This window comes from Zonotrichia albicollis, chromosome Z (genome assembly GCF_047830755.1).
Source record: "Zonotrichia albicollis isolate bZonAlb1 chromosome Z, bZonAlb1.hap1, whole genome shotgun sequence".
NCBI lineage: Eukaryota > Metazoa > Chordata > Aves > Passeriformes > Passerellidae > Zonotrichia > Zonotrichia albicollis.
The window spans coordinates 71,963,689-71,985,989 of record NC_133860.1 but is presented as its reverse complement, the minus strand read 5'-3'; the positions used below and the strand labels follow the sequence as shown (position 1 = coordinate 71,985,989).

The window sequence follows — 22,301 nt, the reverse complement described above, 5'->3', positions numbered from 1 at the left end:
ATTGAAGCTTATTTCTGTATTCAGTTATAAGAAGGTGCTTTAGAAGTTCTTTTTTTTTTTTACTGAATTCAGTAAAACCCGAGAATTCTCCTCTTTCATTTGATTGATTCATAGTTCCCTATTTCAGAACTCCCTGAGCCTTCTTTGGTTTCTGAGATCCTTGGATACAGTGTACCTGGGCAGCCAGTACCCCGATGCAGTAACTTGGACAATTCTTTTCTGATCTTCTTTAGCCTTTTTTTGTCCATTTTTTTCACTAGGGGCCCAGCTGTTGCTCTTAAGGCTAGATACCAAGCAATTAATTATTATACTTTCATAATTTTTTAGACAGGATGCTGAAGAACTCAAATAGTGAGCAGATGAGTACCTAGGTACTGTACTTCTTGTGATGTGCAGACTACAAGGAAACTGTAGCATCAGAGACTGGCAGCCATGCCCCAGCAGAGCTGATAGCACTGCCCACACCTGACAGCTCCCCTGGCACCAGGGGTAAGGAGGGGTAAATACACGCACTCCACAAACCTGCAGTGGAAAAGAAACCTACACACACACATGAAAAGCAGCTGAGACTGCAGAAGACATGGATGAAAACATCAAGTACTGGATATGATAATCATTAATCATGTGAAAGTCTCATACGAAATGAAGCAATATCTCAAGGCATTTCAGAGTCCCTAAAGCACAGGAAAAATGTCAACATCTGCACTTCTGAAGTGATCAAAGTATTTGGTTAAGATGGCAGGGATGACAATAAAGAATAAGAACAAGAAGAAAACTGCTTCAGAGAACATTGGGTGCTGTAAATCTCCATGTCCTAACTGAAATTATGAAATCTCCCCTTCTCTGACAGTTCTAGGGGAGCATACAATAATTGTTTACCGCAAATGTTATTATTCTGCACATTAAATTAAAACCCAAACATAGAAAGGCTTCCTAAAACCATTGAACACAAGTAGCCTCTTAGTGTATCCCTTTCTACCTTATCTTAATAAAACTACAGTTCTGGATTGGCGCCTATGACTCATGCATGAAGTCTATTTGTTCTGAATTCCTCTTTTAACCTGATTTACACATTGTGTTGGGCAAAACAGCACCTGGACAATAGACGGTCGGTAGCTGAAAAATTTTAAAACCAGAAGGTTTGCTTTTTCTCATAAAATTCTTAAAGCCAGTACACTTTCAAGAATAAGCAGTAACAGACGTTACAGATGACAGGAAAGGAAGTCTTTGTCCAAGGAAGCACAGGAATAGTTCTATGACAAAATCCAGCTCATATGTGTACCATCAAAACTAGGCAATTAAGTTTTAAGAGAGTGTTTTCAGAAGTCTTATGAGCTGTTTTATGTGTTGCTCTTCATGCTTTATTCCTTCTATCCAGATCCAGATTTTACCCCTAGAATGCCTGTGTAGAGAAAGAAAAGAAACCTTTTTTTAAAAAAAAACACTCAATACCTTATCTATATTTATGTGCAATTATTTGTACTGCTAACCGGTTTCTCCATTAAAATAAACAGAATAGTTCTAACTTAAAGCAGTAACAATGGCCAGCTTGCATGGAAAAAAATGTGGTGGAGTTTACAAAGTGTAAATGGGGGGAGGAGACATCTCCTGTAAAGGACCTGGTGGCAGTTAACATCAGGTCTAACTGCCTGTGCTGAGGAATGGACAGTAAGCTTCATCCAGACCTTACACAATTAAAATAGCAAGCAAAATTGTCTTATCTATGTTTTCAACAAATACAGAACATCAGGCTTCCCAGCATAAGCTGACTGAATTGGTATTAAACTTCATGTACAGCAATTATCACATTAATTAAAAGATGTAATGGGCAGTGGCACATACCCTAGAGAATTCTAGGGAGAGAAAAGATTAGGGATTGGTGTTTCTCAGACACTGAAACAGAGCAAGAGACATTGTCTAACCTCTGAGGAACTTCTATGTTCTTTGAATGGGACAATTGCAACCTTCTAGAAATGCAACTCAAAATTTTCAAATGGGCTGTAAACATGAATTCTCAAAACCTGGGGTTCTTAAACTTTTTATCTCAAAGGAATTATCTCAGTAGCTGCAGCACATTTCATAAAATGTCTCTAGTAAAAAAACCTCTTTTTTATTCTAAAATCGGGTTTTAGAGTATGCAGACACTCCTACCACAGACCATAATTTGCATGACATATCTTCTCATGTTGATGAGAAACAAATCAGGCCTTCAAGTTTCTCTTTTGCTGCCAGTTATTCTCAAGAGCCAAATTTTGTTCTACTTTTCTTAAACCAAAATTGTACTTTAGTTTCTTAATTGCATGAGAGTTTAATGCAAACCACAGAATGAAAAAGAGAGACCAACAGGTAAGCCCTGTGTTGCAACCCAAATTGGAGACTGTCCACTGACCTCTTTGTGACCTGTAGGAAATTCCTAGCTTGTGTTGATTATAACAATGGGGCAGAGCAATAATAAAAAATGTAGGATTTAGGATTTTCTTTAGGTGCTTATTTCTGTAGGTGCAGCTTGACTGGAGTCACACCCGAGCCATAGGAGGAAGAATAAACTGAGGCCAAACGCTCACTGGACTCCTACTAGTGACACTGAGGAAGAAGAATTGTGGAGTATGTCTGTGAGGTTTTCATGATCCCTGTGTGGATTGCCATCATCATGTTTATTCTCTGTTAGTAAAAGCTCCTACAGACAGGTAAGAGCTCAGTGAAGTTAGCCAGGCATCCCACTCTGGACACCAGGCTAAGAAATACCACCAGCTACCACACAAGATACCACATAATACCACACAAGAGAACCACACAGGAGAGTTTTCCAGTGCCAGCTGGACTGTCAATACAGAGTCATTTGCTCTGAAAGAAACAGGCAAATTCTGCTATCTTCTAGATCACTGCATCAGCCTTTTCTGTGTTTTTATTGTGACAACACAGGAGGCTTCCCAATAGAGAATAGGTTTCATTGGCATCACACAACAAATGGCAATCATGACATTTCCATCAGCTTTGTGATGGTAAACTAAATTAGTTCACATCATTGTTCAGAGCTTAAAATGCTGCCTTGTGAAATTATTAACTCTTTTTAAAAATAAAAATTATTCTATATTTCAATAATTTTATGTCCCAGAGAAGCTGGGATCTATTTTATGAGAACTCTTTTATTAATTATCACCAAACACACTTCAAAACTTGTTCAGTTTTAAAAAAACCCGAACCCAAATACAGATGATTGACCTCCATGAAATTCAAACCGAGCAAGGTAAATCTTGATAAAATGTCAGTTGAAATTAATTTATCAGTCAGGAAAAAATATATAATATGGTAGACCCTGGGGGATTAGAGAGAAGAATGTTTTCCCCACTTGAGAATTTAAATCTGTATCATTGACTCTTCAGAAAAGGGAAATTATTTCTTTGTTCTTACTATCTCACTTTGTATTTTCCTTCCAGGAAAAAAAAGATACAAGGCTTGTAACTTTCTTATAGAAAAAAAGAAAAAAAGAAAGAAAAGGAAAGAAAAAAAAATTTAAAGAGCACATTGTGATAGTAATCCTACTGAGAATTGCTGATTAAGAATTTTCTTTGAAATAGATTTTAATTTAGATATCTAGAGGAGATTTTGTGAAATCCACTTGAAGTCTGATATCCATACCTCAAAAAGTAGCAATTTTGCTGGAACCTGAAATTGCAAAGATTTTTGTTTCCACCCATTAGACAATAATGCTATAATTTATCTTGTCATTCCAAATGTGTCTTTAAAGGTGCTATTTTCACATGTAGTCCTTCTTGTTCTGTCAAAATTACCAGTTTGAAATTAGAAGGAAAATTGTTGTCACAGTGACAATAGTTTGACACCTTATTGTACAGTGGTCTGGACACAGTGGTCTGATTCAGCCTGAGTGAGCAACACGATCCTAATGGAATGTCTTGCCATGTTTGCACATATGCATTGCCTATCCACCTCCAACACATAAACAAACCACTCCACAACAACATGTCAATTTACAGCTGCAATGACATTTTGCTTTCTAAAGAACTTCCTCACCAAGAGCATAATAGAGAGGGAATAACATTCAAGGCACGACTCTCCCTGTGATGTGCAATCAAAGCAGTCCACACACACTTGAGCCCTCACTCCAGGCACAGTTGTGTTCTCCAAGCATCTCCTCTGACATCAGGTTTCCCAGTATCTCAGTCCTCCTTGACTAGGCTGAATGATGTCATGTGCTGCCAACGGACCCTTGAAATTACCCTTGAGAGACACAGCAGTGAGGAGATTCCCTTTCTGAAAGAAAGAAACCTTGCTAAGGATGCTGTGGTTCCAGGCAAACAGAAACCAGCAGAGAGATGGCTAAGCTCACTAGCACCTCATAGAGTATGCCAAACCAAGAAAATCCCTCCCACCACCACCCCCTGTAGGAAAAGTCCTGCTTGGAAAGAGCAAAGCAAGGGAACCACTGAGAGAGGACTTTATCACCACTGCAGTGTGTCTGACAATTTGCTTACCAACCTTGCCCTATGGTTTTCACCCTGGGTGATAAATGTGAAGTTCAAGATACAGACACATCCATCACTGGTGGCACCCAAAACTACCAGTGAGAGACCACAGGAAATATGGCTGATAACCAGCCTTTGCTCTCTTTCTCCCTTCCACAGATGGAGAAGGAGGAAAACAGTGTAGAACAAAGATGCTTAATTCTGTAGTGCGGCTTTAGGCCCAGATTCATTCTCTCTGTCTAAGTGCTTAATGAAGCCACTAAATCATCCCAGCTCTCCTCTGGAGTCAATATAGGAAAACAATGGGCAGAATTACCTGCTATATTAAAGGTGTACCCAAGGGCAACTAGACACCTATTGTCAGTGTCTTGGGGAAGCACAAACTGATGGGGCCAAAACCCTTACTACTTCCAGAACATAATACTCTCTGTTCAGTTTATTGTTTAGTGATCCACACAATCTTCAATTTAAACATATTCTGCAGGCTTTCTTCAACTTAGAAATGGCTTAAAAAACTATGAAACTATTTACTAATACTATGAGTACTTCAGCTATATCTGGACATAGATTAAAGTTACTGGAAAGACAAAGGAATGTTTTGTGCACTTGCAGGTAGAGTTCAATTAAGTGTGCCTCTATCAAATTGTGTTTCTCTGCTATGAAAACCTTAAATTTTATCTTTGTGTTTCCAATTAGACTTCATCTAATATCTGTTCTCTTTCAATAAATTAGATTTCCACTTTCATTATTGCAACTTTAGAAGCTACTTGACCATAATCTTAACAGTAGATTCATTACGATTCATACATTAAGCAATATGTGTTGGTTATGTGTAATACAAATAAACAGAACAGCTGTGAACTCAATGGAACATTCAATGCAAAATATGTCCTGACACTATGATTTCTGTTCAAATAATTTTTTGGGGGGAAATCCTGTGTAAGCAGACTTACATTATAAATTAATTTCAGGATAAATAAAAGCAAAGCTTACTAAAACTATGCAATGCCGCAACAGATACAGTCACCTGACACCTTAAAATTAGGAAAAAATGTCATTTCACACCCTCAGCAACCATTAATACAAAAAACACAAAATCTCACTGTTACTTTCTGGGAACTGTGATTGGCAGTATTCTTGTGTAAAGTTAATGTAACCTTGGAAATGTCTCTGGGTGTTAATTATTATAAAGAACAATTGCAAAAAAATAGGACAAAGAAGTGTAAGAACATATTTCTTTAAGAAAGGTGTCCTTGATCTTTTTACTCAAGCTGAATTTCATATTAATTTCCTTCCAGATTTTCTCTGCACTTGAAAAAGTGGAAAATTATCCTTTTTGGCCTTCATTGTAGGTACTTTTAAAGGAGATAAAAGAGTTTTGGCAATATGGCTGCTCATTCTCCCAAACAAATTGTACCACTTCCTTCCACTGCTCCTGCTACACCCCTGTGAGGAGGTGGAGGGGTTAGGCTCATGCAACATTGCCATCTGGTGATGAAGTGCTTCCATTACTCTGTGAGGTGTTAGTGCTTTACAAAAGGAAAACTAAACAAGATGGCTACTTCACTCAGCCATGACTGACCACCTTTGAATACTCAGTATGGAAGATAAGGGATTACAGAAAAATGGGCAATATCCCTTTAAAAAGTGTTTTCTTGTGTATAGTTCTTATCATCCGGTACAAGAAACTGCTCTATGCTCTCACTCTGTCAGAAGCTCCAGCCGCATCTGTTGTGTTGTCCATACAAGTGGAAAAAAGTTCTGCTGGTTTTAAACTAATAAACATACTTTGCATTAGTGTTTTAGCCACATAGAGGAGAATGGAAAAGAGAAAGCACTATCTCTAGAATCAGAATTGCAGTTAAAAGAGAAAGGAAGTAATTGTTGTTATTCCACTAAAACAATTGCAAGTAACTTGAAAAGCAAAAAAAATCACTTTTGGGGCTTTATTTCCCTAATCCTAAAAGAATCAATGTTGGTATACCTCATAACTTGACATTATTAGGCCATTGTACAGAAAAAAAAACCAGCATGACATTAATTGTTTTGCCTCTACATAAGTCACTAGAAATGAGTGTCAATAATCCATACCAACAGCTTGTCAAGCCTGCAGCATCACTTGTTATAACCACAGAACAGCACACCAAAGTGATAACAACTGCAAAGATGTATGCATACAGTACGAAACCCCCTTTTCAAAATAAGTGACAAACATGTGTAAAGTCATGCAAAAAGGCATTTGAGATGTAATTTCTAAGGTAAGATTAAGCTTTAGGTTCATGTCCATCAGTGTCCCAGTAAGACTAATTTTCCGGCTAATTTTGATGGCACGCCAGAATTCAGAAATAATCAAACTCATGCAAATGAAATCTTCTGAAGGAAAGACATGGCTTTTCTACCAATTATATGATTTTTTTTCTGGACAGACAACTAGCTAGGACACCAGCAGGGACCAGTTGTCTTCACCCTACACATTGAAAAGAGCAGGGGTCAATGAAGTGAAGGAGAAAGGAACAATTGTGGTCAGGATGAGCTTAGGAGAAAAATTGTCAGGTTACTTCCACCTGATCACAGCTGCAGAATATAGGAAAGAAATAATTTTTTTTACCAAATTCTTGTTAAGGAACAAGCGTCACCCCTGGAGAAATGAATCAGTTGAAGCTACAGAACCTTCTAATGATGGAAATGGAGAGCTTTTTTTATGGTCTGGTACAAAAAAATCTATTTACACCACCCCATGTAAAAAAAGCTTCCCTGGTGTTCTTGTGAAGACTACTCTTATTCCTTGAATATATTTAAAATCTTATGAAAATAAACATATTGAAAAGCAAATGGAGAGCCTTCCATGCACCCTCGTGATTTAAAGGTATCACAAGCAGTTCTTAGAAGCTTGATATCTTATGTCAGAACCGTAGGGAATTTAAGTCAAGCCACTGCAGGAACACAAGGTGCTCAGTTGCATTGCCATTTTACTTGTTTTAGAATTTTAACAGCAGGTTACAAAAGTTACTCAAAATAATTAATTAGGGTCCAGAGGCCACAGAACTGTCACTGAGAACAAGCACACTGCTGCTACGTGCCAGATTTGCCTTGGCCATGGAACACTACAGATGCAGCACAACTAGGGGGAAAAAATACTGCCAGAGGGAAGTTCCACAAAAGATTTCTAGCCTCCACTCTGCAGGATGCAATATGGGCCACATTAAGGTAACACAGCAGCTTTCTTGTGATCTGTAGGGCAATTTTGGGTCCCACCAAACCAAAAGGGAAATATCCATTTGCTACTTCTTTGCCTATGACATCTATGGGAATACTCAGATGCTTTTCACCTCATTTTAGGGCCCAGGAAAAAGTGAGAAGATTGATGTTTGGTCTTTTCACTGCAAGTGTAGATCTTTGCTAATCCAGCCACATTTTGACCCTCTATCTACCATAGCTTTTGTGTATGTCCAGGCACTGCCTTTTCTCCTGAAACAGAACCACTTCACTTATTGCCAGTTATGTTAATAAATTAACTTCAGATGGACACACTTCTGCTTTCTGATGAGCAGGTCTAAATACTAAGTCACCATGGGTATAATTCTCAATTCATTTGTATATACAATTATTCCATAAGTTCAGGCATGTTCTGAATCAGCAATTTGTGGACTTAATCAAAAAGCCAGTTATGGTAAGAGGGAACTTTTTTTGTTTGTGATGTTTGGAAGTAGTGTTATAGAGGGACTGGCACATGCCAAGCACAATACTTCTGATTTTTCTTCTCAGCTTTATTCTCCTAGCTTAAACCCAAGAAAAGAGGAGGAATACAATGAAAAAATCTCAAGTATGCTGCATGAAAAGGAAAAAAAAAGTGGGTATTTTTGGGGGTTTTTTGTTGTTTGGTTTTTTTTAATTTTTTTTTTTTAATTATGACATTAAGTTTCTCAGGGAATTATTTGACTAAAGATTTCCTTTAAAAGTCAAAAAATCTCAGGTACAGATCCCAGAGGAAGCAACATTTTATCTCACATTCACAAAAATCCTCTGAAAATAAATTATGAACGGGAGAGAGACCAATCACATCAAACAGCAAAGTGTAGAGCAACATTAAACATAAGTCTTAGTTGCCTGAACATGTTTACTTTTTTATTCTCTCAAGGAGGCACAAAGGAATTGCACAGGGGCACCAGCAGGGCTCTATAAGTGCCAATGCTCCTTGTGCTAGTAGAGGCCTTCCTGGAAGGAATGAAGACATGTCCATTATGTCATTGTTACCCTTTAATTCTTAATCATAGTTGTAATTTCCGTAATTCCTAGATCCATGAAACATAATGGAAGGTGTTATACACTGTCCTACCACTCTCAGACAGGGTAATGACAGAAGAGCAGCAACACAAGCATTTAAATGGTCCTAGAACAAGCTCTCTATTTCTTAATTCTGTTCATGACTTTACACCTTACTCATACACTGTTTAAGCATTTTGGCATTTTAGAAAAAGAGGAATCTATGAAAAAACAAAATGCTCAAACAGACAATAATGCAAAAATGAGCCTTTAAAAATGGCAGATCCACCTCAAGGGGTGCAAGATCCAGCTTGAAATGACACTGTTAGGAGTGCAAGCAAGCATTTAAAAGGAACCTAATTAAGAAAACTGACTGGCACTTGGTCTCATTGCTGTTCTTTTGGTGTAGGGAGAAATCAATCTAGCACAGAAGACTTGACAAGTGTATAAAATAAAGGGCAAACTGCAAACTGGTGACTAGGTCCAAACTAAAATCTATATTATGCTTTCAGAGAGGGCTCTGGCAGCATTAAATCAGAGAAACAGTCAAATACGGGACTTTGACTCCACAGAGCAGTTGACTTTAGCAGACCCTACACGCAGCAGTTTGCCCTGTACTTCACCTGAAAAAGAGAAGCAAGCTGTTGCTTTTTGCATTGTGCAAAATGAAATATATTCTTCTCCAAAGCACAGGATTTTTCATGGGAAAACTGTAAGGGAAGAGTGAATTTTATTTCTCCAAGATTCATTTTCAACCAGCAAAGGCATTCATGTGTACAGTATTATGGAGATATCTTAATTCCTCTCCATTCTCTATTTATCTGTGTCCATTTGAAAATCCAAGAGATTATCTACCGAAGATGAAGTAAAAAGGCATAGTCACATATGTGCATACAGAAAAAATGCAAAAGAAACATAAAAACAAATATGACTGGGTTCTTATCAAATAATCTGCAAGAATGTCATATCATAGGAGATGGAATGGCAACAAAGACATTTAAAAGAAATAAATGCACAGGATGAGGAAAAATAGGGTTTTTTTAAGAAAGAATTTTAAATCACTTAAAATTTAACTCATGCCAAAGAAAAACCAGACAAAGACACCTACTACATGTTTCTTCTATAGTGTCTTCCAGCATCTATTTAGAATACAGCTTTAGAAAGCTTCACAGTATCTGGAGAGGAATGTCATTTTCACATGACTGTAAGCAAGGCTCAGTGGTACAGAACATCATAGCTTCCAAAAAGCTCTGAATTGTGCAATGCTTTTTAATCAAATAGACTTTCACAAAGGGGCAGGCAGGAATCAGACAATGTGAAAAGCATTTCAAACATCTTCTGACAGAAAAATCTGCAGATCAGTGACAGTGGACAAAAGCTGAACTTAAAAAGACTTTTGATCACATCCCTGACAGTTTCTATTAGAAATGAGCTTGATATAATAAATTTAAATTTAGACAGCTGAATAACAGAAGCATATAAATTTGAAGGTTTGATTTCAGTCATTAAGATGGTAAAAGCTCACTTAAAAAACTGAAAGATACACTATGTTCTGGGGTGGTCAAAACCTACACATTTTAGTTCTGATCAAAATAAGCCTGAAAGGCCCAAAGGAGACAAAAGAGTGCAAAGGCAATGACACCTCTATGTGATCCCTTTCTGGTCACCAAATTCTGACCGTTCAGGAGGCCAAAGCTACCACTTCCAGCAGCCTCTATCACTAGAACCAGCTTTCATAATTCACTTGCCAGGAGCAATGCTGTCACACAAGAACTGTGTATTACCACCTGAACATTCAGGGTTGGCAGCCATTCCAGGCAGATGCTGTCCTTGTACTGGGCATCGGTGCTATTCCTGTTCTTTTAAACAGGTTTTTACATTGTGTTTAATTAATGCCTAGGGCCCAACATATATAATTTTCTTGATTTTCTGCTAATTAAAATTCCTTGGTTCTCACTTCAAAATTCAAGAATATTCAATACATACTATAATACTACAACTAAATTTTACATTATTCTAAAAGAAAGAAGAGATCTCTTTCAACATGTCTGTGACAGCTATGTCCTTTTGAAAGTTTAAGATCAGCTTGGTATTTAGTAGTGAACTGAGCTTTCCTATGAGCTCAAAATAATCTACTTAAGTTATTGGATCATTCCCCTTTGGGTAAGAAAATTCAAAACCATTTAAAATATTTACAACTCTACTCATAAATTTTTTTTACTTCCTATATTTTTGTTTTTCAGCTCAATTAAATGTTCAGACACATATGAAAACAGTTTAAAAATTATGACCTTCCCGACTTACAAATGCAAAAATTTGCTATGGAGCTTCAAATATGCCAGCATCAAAATAGAAAGGTGGATGATAGTAGCCATAAGTATCTCAAAAGGGATTTCTTTGAATTACTTAACTATTTCACTTGAACTGCATTTGCACTATTTCTCTTCTCTCTGTGTCATCTAATAGAGGGATCTGCAGCTAGTTTGTTGGAAATGGACAAGAGCCAGGAATGCTGCATCCTTCCCCATATGGGGAGTTCTGAAGCAAACCAAGGTTGGATTGCACATGCCCACCAACCTTGCCAAGCACATGTGGCCATCAATAGTGAGGACTGAATCTTGCTGGTAGCAATATTTATATGGTTCAAGAGCTAAAGCTTTCCTAGCATGGCTTTGGAAACAGATAGGTGAGGGTTTGCCAGACAGCAATCCTCCTTCACTACCAAGTGATAAAATGCATTTGTCGCTGGCAGGCTGACACAGCCACAGCACAGCCTTCCGTCAGATCAGCGCCAGGATTGCTTCTGATTGCAGAGACCATGCTACAGCATCAGCTGGAATCTGCTCTTACTTGGTTTTTAGTCAGGGGCATTTACTGTTAACCTGTCAGGGAGCACTGAAAAACACCCCACACTTAACAGACCCTGTGGGTACACACAAAACCATACAGCTGCCATTGCCTAGGGAATCTGGTCTCTGAATATGTTCCCTAAGTCCTCACACTGCACTCAATCCACAGGAATACCCAGGGAGGCTGTTATAGTTACAGCACTGACATGGTGATGAATTTCAGGCGCAGGATTCTGTGCAGACTGGAGTGGAGGTGGGCCTGAATGTGGTCCTCCATCTCCAGTGCTGGCCCTTACAAATCTCTCATGAACAAATAGTACAGTGTCTTTCTTGGTGACCATTAATAAGTCAAAAAATAATTTTCCTACTTCTAGCCCATTTTCATAGTACTTTGTCATCGTTACAAAATTTCGGGTTCTTTTCCGCAGAAATGACATTTTTTCACTTGACTTTTATATTGTTCTACTGTGAGCAGCTACAACAAAGAGAAAAAAAGAGAAGACTTCACCTCCAAATTACTAAAAACCAATAGCTAAAAGAAATAGCAAAGTGATTAATTCTTCTACAGTGAAGTCAGGGCTGTAATTCCTGAGGACAATATCCTAGAGCACTCTAAATGACACTGAAAATTTCTCTGGCTGCTTCTTTTCTGCTTCACATTTAATCATGTAATTACTCACTACGGAGAAAGGGACAATTTGATCATCCAGATTAAAGTTCTCACCCCACTCAGTGAAGTATCACAAGCTTTTCAATGGCTGTTAAAAATTTTATACACAACAAAAAACCTTCACTGTTCCTTTACCCCAAAATTCACCAAAGTAGATTTTCTGGATGGCAAAAACTACATGAGTTACACTGGAGCTATCTTGATACTGTTAAGCAAGCTGTGAGAGGATCAACAGCTTGAAGTGAGAACTCATCCCAGACAACATCAGCAGCCTATTACAGGTGGTAAGTTAGGTAACCCTCACCATTCTTTCTGGCAGAGAGGAACAAATTTCACATCCTTGGTCAGAATGCTGCTGATTTTTAAGACTGTCTCCCTCAAAGAACATAGAAAAATCATTGTAATGAATCTATCCCCAAAGTTACCCAAAGGTTCTGAGCACCATAAAAACTACATCTTTGGCTGGAGATTGCTGCCTTCCTCAAGGGAGGTGGATTGTGGAAATGATGCAAACTTTTTATACTAATATACAATGAAGTTTTACTGTTTACTTTTCATTTTAGGGTCTGCTTTACTGGCCCCTAAAAGCTTACTGCCAGAATTCAGATCTCAATGTAAAGTATAAACTTCACATCACTTTCCATATCTGATACTGCAATATTATTTCAAATTGGCAGACTTGGGGAAAAAACAAAGAAACCAACAAACAGTAAAAAACTTTTCCATCCCACACCACCTTAATTCTTTTTTATCTTTCCTGTAAAAAATATGAGTAAGAATCCAGAGCTGACTCAACAGCTCTGTTCTACTCATTAAAATAAAAGCTATTTCCAGGAATGTCCTGGTCAAGGAGTAGAATTTTTTATGGACAAGATACTTGGTTCAAATTTGAAAAAAATTATTTTTAATCGCTGATGGAAACTACAATAAAACTGACTAGATTACAGCTAGAATTCATGAAAATATTATTTTAAAGATTTTTCTACACTCAGATTCCTTTGATTGTAGAAAAAACAAACACAAAAACACCAAAAATCTCATAATTGTGACATTAAATTAAGCACTTTATTTATTGAAGAAAAAAATTAATGAATTAGAGGAATGCTGTGTATTTTGTTACAAGGCAGACATATTGCCCTCATTAAACAAAAAAAAATTGCCAAACTTCAAGTACAAAGCTGCACAACGCTGGCAAGCTGCAACTCAGACTGTTTCAGTCACATGGTTAATATCACTCAGAATTTTTTTATGTTTATGGTAAGCATTAAAGTTCAGAGTAAAGACCTTTTTTAGGGAGGACAAAAACATTGTTAGTTTCTTGTTGACATTGTTCAGAACTTCATTACAAGTGCTGCAGGACAGATTATGGCTCTCATTCAGACAAAAAAAAGGCACCACACTAAAATGCATCATTACAATTGAACTTGCTCTTAGATACTCCCTAAAAAGCAATTTCTCTAAAGTCAGTACATTCCATCACACACTTGTTCTCAAACACCCTGAAGGACTTTAGAAAACAGCAACATATGATGGGTTTTGCATAGATGTTTTGAAAAAAATACAGCATTCAGTTTAGTGTTCTTATCAGACAGACTTTCATGAATGCTGCTTATAAAGATCTGAGAATGAGCACTTAGAAGCGTTTAAAAGCATGGCAGAGTAGGCTCTGCACAGATAATATGACAAAATAAACTTGTCTGGCTGAAAATGAGTCTATACAACATAAATTAACTCTTTTAACCCTCTTTAGTTTTGGTTCTGAAGCTTGTCACCAAGGCATAGCCGTCTGTTTTAAATGAATATCAAAGAAATTGTTAGAAAGAAACTCTAGTGTGACAATATTAGCGCTACCTACATTATATGAAAATACATATTATTCCAGCCAATGTTGGTAGAACACACTAGGACATATTTTAGAAAGGAAAGAACTAGTTAGAGAAAGATTGCAGGGAAAATCTCCTGCCAGACAGCTCTCTCATATACATACACCTCCCCTCATTTAAAATTTATGAAGATGAAGTGCTGCTTTTGTTTCCTATCTCCAAGATGAGCTCTAATATTCTTGCCAAAAGCAAGCTAACACAGTGTAATTGTTTTACATATAAATTGCATGTCCAATCTGCTTAGTTTTCAAAGAGCATTGATGAGGCTACTTTGATACCCAACTGCCAGATGACAAAGTGCAGGGCACAGAGGCAGATGGGCATGATTCGAATTTTTAATCATTGTGTTTCTCAGTCATTTTACAGAGGGTGGAATAGCAGGGGAGAGACATAAGAGAGAAGAAAATTTAACTGTAAGAACAAGATGGTTTTTAATAAGAATAATTTATAAAAAATAAATAAGAAACAATTCAGCACAAAGATCCTCTGAGGCATTTTAAATCTGTTATATTCCATACAGCTAAAAGGGTTTGAAAGGCAACAAAATGGACAGAGAGAATGGGCAGATAGCACAAAGATAACAGCATTTTGTTAACAAAGACAGTAGTCTTCATTCTGAGAGAAAAGTATCTTCCGAGTTTGATATTTACAGAAGACACTTGTAAATTGCTGACATCATAAATTCTAGTATAAAGTCATCATCCTTTAGCTTTCTCAAGTTCATAGACATACCTTAACTGTTGGCACTCATCTACTATTTTTCCTCTCCATCTTATTTCTTGTCATCTATTTTCAGAATACAGAACCACATGGAAATATATAAGGAAAGCCATGAACAGTCAAATTATCAAAATATATCCTTTGTGATGGTCAGCCAGTGCAGAAAGATGTGCAGCTTTCACCTTTGATCCATGCGCTTCATTCTATTATCTGGAGCCAGAAAAAAAATTTTGATTCTGTTTATCATGCTTGTCTGGGTTAATTCAGTACCTTCCCAGGTTAAACTATTGTTCTCTAATTACATTCTCTAAGCTTTACAGTGCAAGGGTGAGGAAGTGTATTGCTTTTCTTGTTGTGCATGTAAAGCACATGGCTTCAGCAGCTGCATCAATCCTTCTCACTTTCTGTGACCTTATCTTTATCACACCCAGCCACTGATGCTTCAAGGAGAAGTAGGGCATCCTGTAACACATGTTCACTCCTTCACACATGTTCATTCTTTACATGTGAGTGAACATGTGTGAAGAACAATGCTGCATGTGGAGGAGAATGCAAGGAAAAGTCTGGCAGCACAAGATCATCACAATGTCAATCTACATCTCACTGTGAATTAAGGAAGGAAAGCAGAGGCGAGGTTCTTTTGCCAAGATATTTTTTTTCTTTTTTGGTTATTGCAGCTACTGCCATTCTTCTGTTGAATGGAAGGACAAATAGCAATTTCATATTTAATAGATATCCTCTTCTATTCTCAAAACTAGTCAAAAGACATTAGCTCTGACTTTTCTTTCTTTTTCACAGATGCTCTCCATCCACTTGTGCACATTTGTATACTGCTAGCTTAAAAGAGACAGACAGCAAGAAAATAAGACCACTGACATTTCACGAAAACTATTGAAAGAGAGACTGACTCAGGGCATTCATGCTCAATTCTAAACTTACCAACATTTTGCTATCTGAATACCAGTTATGACTTCCACTTGTGACACATTTGTTCTGTCCATGGAATAGGAACAATCACACACACTTTTCCATGCAACACCAAAGCACATTGTGTTTTAAATGTTATTTTGTCCAAGTGCTTAGCGCTTAACTGCCCAGATATTTTCACTCTCACTAAGGCATAGCTTTCCAGATTGCTAGTAGATCAATTCTGAACCATTTAACCAAATGTTTAAACACATGCTTAACTAAGTCACATTTATCTCTTTATATATTGGTCTTTTAGCTCTGACATCAGGATTAGCAAGGGCTATTGAGTAATGATTTGCTATTTAAAAATCACCAAGTATGAAATTCTACTTGTATAAATAGTTGTTAACAAGGGCTTGCAGAAAGCCTGATGAGAAAGCACAAAAAATGCCTTTAGCATTTGATTTTCTTTCTCTCATGAAAGGAGAAATAGTAGCATGATTAAAAAAAAAATCAGTATGAGGCATGAAATATTCTGCTTCAGCGAAACTGGTGTGCACAGAATGCATCCATCAAGAGAAGTCCCCCAGCCTATTAGCAGGAGCATAGATTTTACATTTACTAAAACTTCTCTGACCCTGTGAGAAGAGAGCAAGGAGAAAGGGAGAACAAACCAGCGACAGCCATAGCCTGAACTTCACGTGAGTGCTATTGATCTTATTGACTGGGGCACTGAAGTGCTGCTGTACATTTAGTAGGGAGAACAACAAAAAATTACATTAATTCAAATTGTTAAATCAATATGTAACAGTATAGTTAGTGGCAGTTGACCTTCAACGCACCTTTAATAAAACAATAGTGAACTAGAACTGTGAGAGTCATAGGCAAAATAGTAATCTGAGTTAGTGTGAAATATATGTTTTAAGGGCCTGTAAAATGTAGACATGTCCATGTAACTGCAGATATTCCTTTTAGCTGCTTTGTTTCTTATTGCAAGTAAAAGGCTCCAGTCACCATGTTTTGTTACACTTTGTGTTAAATGGTCACTCAGACAGCCACTAAGAAAAATCCTAATATTTCACTGCCACATGTCTTTTCTGATGTATTTGTGGGCCTTGAGAAGAAGAATAAAAACAAAGAGTAACAATATTAAGGAAGTGCACTGGCCAGCTTGTCTTAACATACAAGGCCTTCTTCTCTTAGATAAGTGAGTTGCATCCTGATCTGAGCCTCAGGGATTCCTTCTGTGGGATGATTTTGGTGAGGGAAAAAAAAAAAAAAAGTTGTAATAATAATTTTTTGTCAAGCTAGCACTACAAAAACACAGAGTAGCAAAACAAACAAAAAAAAGATTTAGGTCACTGCATTTGAATCTCCTGATCACAGATTCCCAGGACCTATTTACATTGCTGCTGACTTGTCAAGTGAGATTCTTAAGGCAACCCCTATGCAGCCAGGATACCAGATCATAGTATATAACAGATGATTCCAAGAAATGGTGTCATTGACAGATTAATAGCATTGGATTACTGATTAATACATCAAACTCATTAGACACAGATTAATCTATGCAATTGAAAATCATTAGTAAAGCAAATCCTTTCCACTGCTTAATAACTTAGATCCCTAAGATCACCAGAGATCTAGGTTTAAATCCTTCCTTTTTCATAGGCATCTTTCACTCCTAGCAAAGTACATCAGCTGTCTTGATTTATACTCAATTCCGCTTATCTAACAGAATGTTAATAACACTAAAACAGAAACCAGATATTTCATAGGCATAAATACAATTTAGCCTTTACAAAGGGAGATTAAAAAGCTCGTTAGGCTTAAAAGCCTTCATTATTCTGGGATCTCTGAGTAAAGCTTTGGGAGAAAAATTTCTTCCCACAGACTGAAGCCTGAGCAGTTTTGTAACACTTCATGTGATATTATCCACTACACTTATTAAAGACAATCTTCTTCACTGTTTCCATTTCTTTTTTGACTGGGGAGAGGAGGAGATCAGGCCTTCTGGAAGAGCTATGAAGACCATGCCTTTTTACTGCCTAGTGACTCAGTACCACAAGGTTCCTGTGCAATCTTTTACAAGCAGCCTTCCTCCATACCATGTTCAATGCAATGCAAACAAAAGGCGATACACTTAAAAAACACATACAGAGTGATAGTTCCTAGGCAGACTGTTTCTAGTTGTAAAAGATTATGTGATTAAATTAGATGGGTTTATGAAAATATCAGCCCAAAACCCAATTCCCTGTGGTGAACTAGGTGGATTTCACTCCAGGTGAAAGTAACCCAGAGGATACTTTCCATGCTGGAAGTCTACAGTTCAAAAGAAAGTGGGAAAAAAACCAAAACTAACCCAAATAAACACAAGGGGGGAAATACAAATATATATATATATATTTTAAGCCTGTAATATCCACCCACCAGGAAATATTTAAGTTTACATACACATTTCTTCTAGTTCACATAATTCCAGAATTATAAATGTTATTGAATGCAGATTTTCTTAAAACTGTTCACTTAAGTCACACTACTACTAATAAAATTTTAGAAATGACTAGATGTAACGGTTTAGGGCAAATTTGTTAAAGAATCTGCAAAGGAGGGCCCCTCCAGAAAGCAAACCCACACCGCCCCTGCCCCAACTGGTTCGGGAAGAATTCCTCGGAGAGGTGGAAAGAACCTGTTTATTTGACAGATACAGCACCCCCCCAGCACACAAAATGAACAATACCCGATGACACCGCTCTGAGAAAGATGACAAAATCAGAAAGTCTCTTGCGGGGGTGGTTGCTCTGTTCTCAGTCCCTCCGGCGCTGGGCCAGCTGCTGCAGCCAAACGGTGCGAACCCTCGGTGTTCCCAGGTCCCAGTCCGGAGCAGGTTCGAGATGGTCACAGAAACAGGAGAGGAGAAACAGTCCAGGAAGGAGTGTAGACTGTTTTAGCTAAACTAACTAATAAGCAGAGGCGAAAGCAGAGCAGAAGCAGAAGCAAGAGCAGAAAAGCAAGCCAGCAAAGCAACAATCTAGGCAAGAAGAAAAAAAAACAGCCCGATGTACAATCTCTCTGTGTCCCTGATAAGAGAAAACCAAACAAAACTTCCACTCTTCAGAGCCGGTCTTAAAGGCACAGAACAGATAATGGGGATACAAACATCATAATGTCACCCCAGGACACTGGATGACTAAATATTTTTGTAAAACCTGGCACAAAACTTAATGAGGATATTTTCTTTTATATTGGCGTAACTGCTAATATTTTGAAAGTATCCACTGTGGCCTAATTATTTGAATTCTACATGCTTCCTCAGTCTTTCTTATTCATTATTTTTATCTGTATGGTTTGGGCAAGTTTTACATCTCCTTTGAAGATTTAAGTCAAAAATTTAGCAAGTAATGGAGGCATCATGTTTTCATAATGCCTGGGTCCAGGAGACCCTTGATAGATGGAGTAACTGTGAATTAAGGAATAATAAGCTCCTCTGAAGTGAATTTTTAATTACTGCACTGCCTTAATGCAGTTCACCGGTGCCATGAATGTCATCCAGGATATATTTGCTAATAGTGCTTTTCCTTTAATGCACCTTTCTGTTAAAAACAGATGACATTTTGTCATTACTAAAGCTGGGGTGGTGCAGGCATATCCATAGTGACTACAGCTGAATTAGTATTTACTGTAAAACACCTAGGAGATTTAGACTTGTTGTATGTATTACTTAGGTGAATTTTTTCAGGTGTTACTTCTCTTCTGATAACTGGCTTTCAGACACCAAATATTTATTTTCCTTTCATTTCCTCAATTAATAAATTTCACTGCCAAAATAACATACTCTAGTCAATGAATATGTTTAAATAACATTAGGAAAATAGGCTACTCTTTTCCAAAAGGACATAGACCATTTTTCATGTTGTCATTGAAGGCAAATTCCTATTTATATTGCCAAAAAATTTCAAATCAACCTGATGCATTCCCAAAAGGTCCCACACATAACACATTCTGACTTTCATTTAACATAAGTAGTACAGCAATATTGATGTCATAGCAAAGAATGAGCTTAAGGAGATGTTATTTAAAGATTCTTATGAGCAAGCAATAATTAATACTTCCTGTCAGTTTTATTATTCCTTAGCTGCATACCATGCTCAATATACTCACAACTGACACCTGTATTTGTCTTTTCATGCCTATTATTTTGCAACACAAATGTTTTATCAATTCAAATGAAGTTGTATAAATCACAGTGACTTCTGTTTAACTAAATGTAATGATAGAAAAAAGTAACATGGTAGCTAGAAGTGCAATGCAGTAGGGTTTTTTGACAGCTTTTCTGGGTACAATGTAAATCTCAGCTGGTTTACATTGATGAGAGAACAGCATTCAGAATTAAGTCTTATTTGGAGGGGAATGAGCTCTTCTCAATTGTCATTGGAGTGCTGCACCAGGGCTTTGATTTGCATAAAACCTAGTTATATTTAGTATCTGCTCATGTATGCATGCTAAATCAGCATTGCTCCATCAGCACGCAAAGATTATCTTTCTGCCTGTATTTCTTCTAAGATCTTCCTTAGACTTCTTATTAATGGAAAACTTCTTATTTCTGGACTTATTATTATGCTTCAGCTTAGAAATATGAATGAAATCATACCTATAATACTTATAGGTCTCCAGATATCTCCTAACATCCCATCTTTCTGTAGAATTTGTTCTTCAACCTGCAATAAATGTCTGAAACTGATACTCTATTTCTAAAGGACTCCTCACTGGAAGTTGTAATGACTTATGAGGTGCAAAGGATCTTGGCAAATTATGATCAAAACTATAGAATCACAGAATGTCAAGTGGTTGGAATGGATCTTAAAAACCATATAATTTGGGATTGGTTGTGCCCTGCCATTTGTCCCTCCAACAGACAATCCAGGTGATTGAAAACCTCCATGAGGATCAGGGCGTGCAAACATGAAGCTGCTCCTGTCTGCCTGTAGAGCACTTCATCCACACCATCCCCCATCAGGTGGTCTGCAGCAGATCCACATCACAATATCCTCTGTCCCTGCCTTCTCCTTGATCTTGACCCACAGGATCACAGCTGGCTCCTCACCCTTCCCCAGACAGAGTTCCATATTCTCCATCGACATGCAGGCTACACGCCCCCCCCCATCTCCCTAGCATGTCTTTCCTAAAAAGCCTAAAACCTTCTATTCCAATGCTCTAGTCTTAGGAGCCTTCCTACCATGTCTCCATGACGCCAGTGATCAACCCACATGTCTCTAGCTCCTCTTGTGTGTTCCCCATAAAACATGTGTTCATGTAGAGGTGTCTCAGCCAGGCCCCAGGCTCTGGTTAAAGCCAGCTCACTAGCAGGAGTATCTGGAATGCCCCTGCAATTCTCTGGGCGTACATTACAGGTGTCAGCACCTGACAGGCAGGATTGGGATGGACAGTGCCCTTCCCTTATAAATCTAGTGTAAAGCCCCCTTTAGCACTTAGGTGACCAACCTGGTGGATGCAGGGAAGGCTCTGGATGTGTCAGCCTGGACATCAGCAGAGCCTTTGACACTGTTTCCCCCAGCACTCTCCTGGGAAAGCTGGCAGCCCACGGCTTGGACAGGAGCACTCTGCTGGGTTAGGAACTGGCTGCATGGCCGGGCCCAGAGGGTGGTGGTGAACGGTGCTGCATCCAGCTGGTGGCTGCTCACCCTGAGGAGTGTCCCTCAGGGGTCTGTGCTGGGGCTGGTCCTGTTTAACATCTTCATTGGTGATCTGGGTGAGGGGATGGAGTCCACCATCGGCAGATTTGCTGATGGCACCAAGCTGGGAGCACGTGTTGATCTGTTGGAGGGTAGGAGCTGGAGAGTTAGGGTAGATGGGCTGAGTCCATCAACATGAAGTCCAAGTGCTCAGTCCTGCATTTTGGCCACAATAACCCCCTGCAGCACTACAGACTGAGGATGGTGTGGCTGGACAGTGCCCAGGCAGAAAGGGACCTGGGGGTTCTGCTCGACAGCCGGCTGGACATGAGCCAGCTGTGCCCTGGGGGCCAAGAAGGCCAAGGGCTCCTGGCCTGTGTCAGGAACAGTGTGGCCAGCAGGAACAGGAAGGTCATCCTTCCCCTGTACTCAGCACTGAGCACCCTGAGTGCTGTGTCCAGGTCTGGGCCCTCAGTTTGGGAAGGACGTTGAGTCACTTGAGCGTGTCCAGAGGAGAGCAACAAGGCTGGTGAGGGGCTGGGAACACAAGCCCTGTGAGGAATGGCTGAGGGAGCTGGGGATGTTTATCCTGAAGAAAATGAGACTCAGGGGTGACCTTATCACTCTACAACTTCTGAAAGGTGGCTGTAGTCAGGTGGGGGTCAATATCTTCACCCAAGCAACAGAGAGAACCAGAGGACTCAGTCTCAAGCTTCACCAAAGGAAGTTTAGGTTAGATAGAAAAAAATTCTTCACTGAAAGAGTAATTGCACCCTGAAATCATCTGCCCAGGGAGGTGGTAGAGTCACCTTCCGTGGACCTATTTAAAA

At 38.5% G+C, this 22,301-nt stretch overlaps 1 long non-coding RNA gene across 1 annotated transcript in view; it reads right to left on the bottom strand.

The window, feature by feature from the left end:
* Positions 1 to 22,301, bottom strand: part of LOC113460060 (uncharacterized) — a 198,728-nt gene that overhangs the window by 125,951 nt on the left and 50,476 nt on the right. The gene's annotated exons all lie outside the window — the stretch shown is intronic.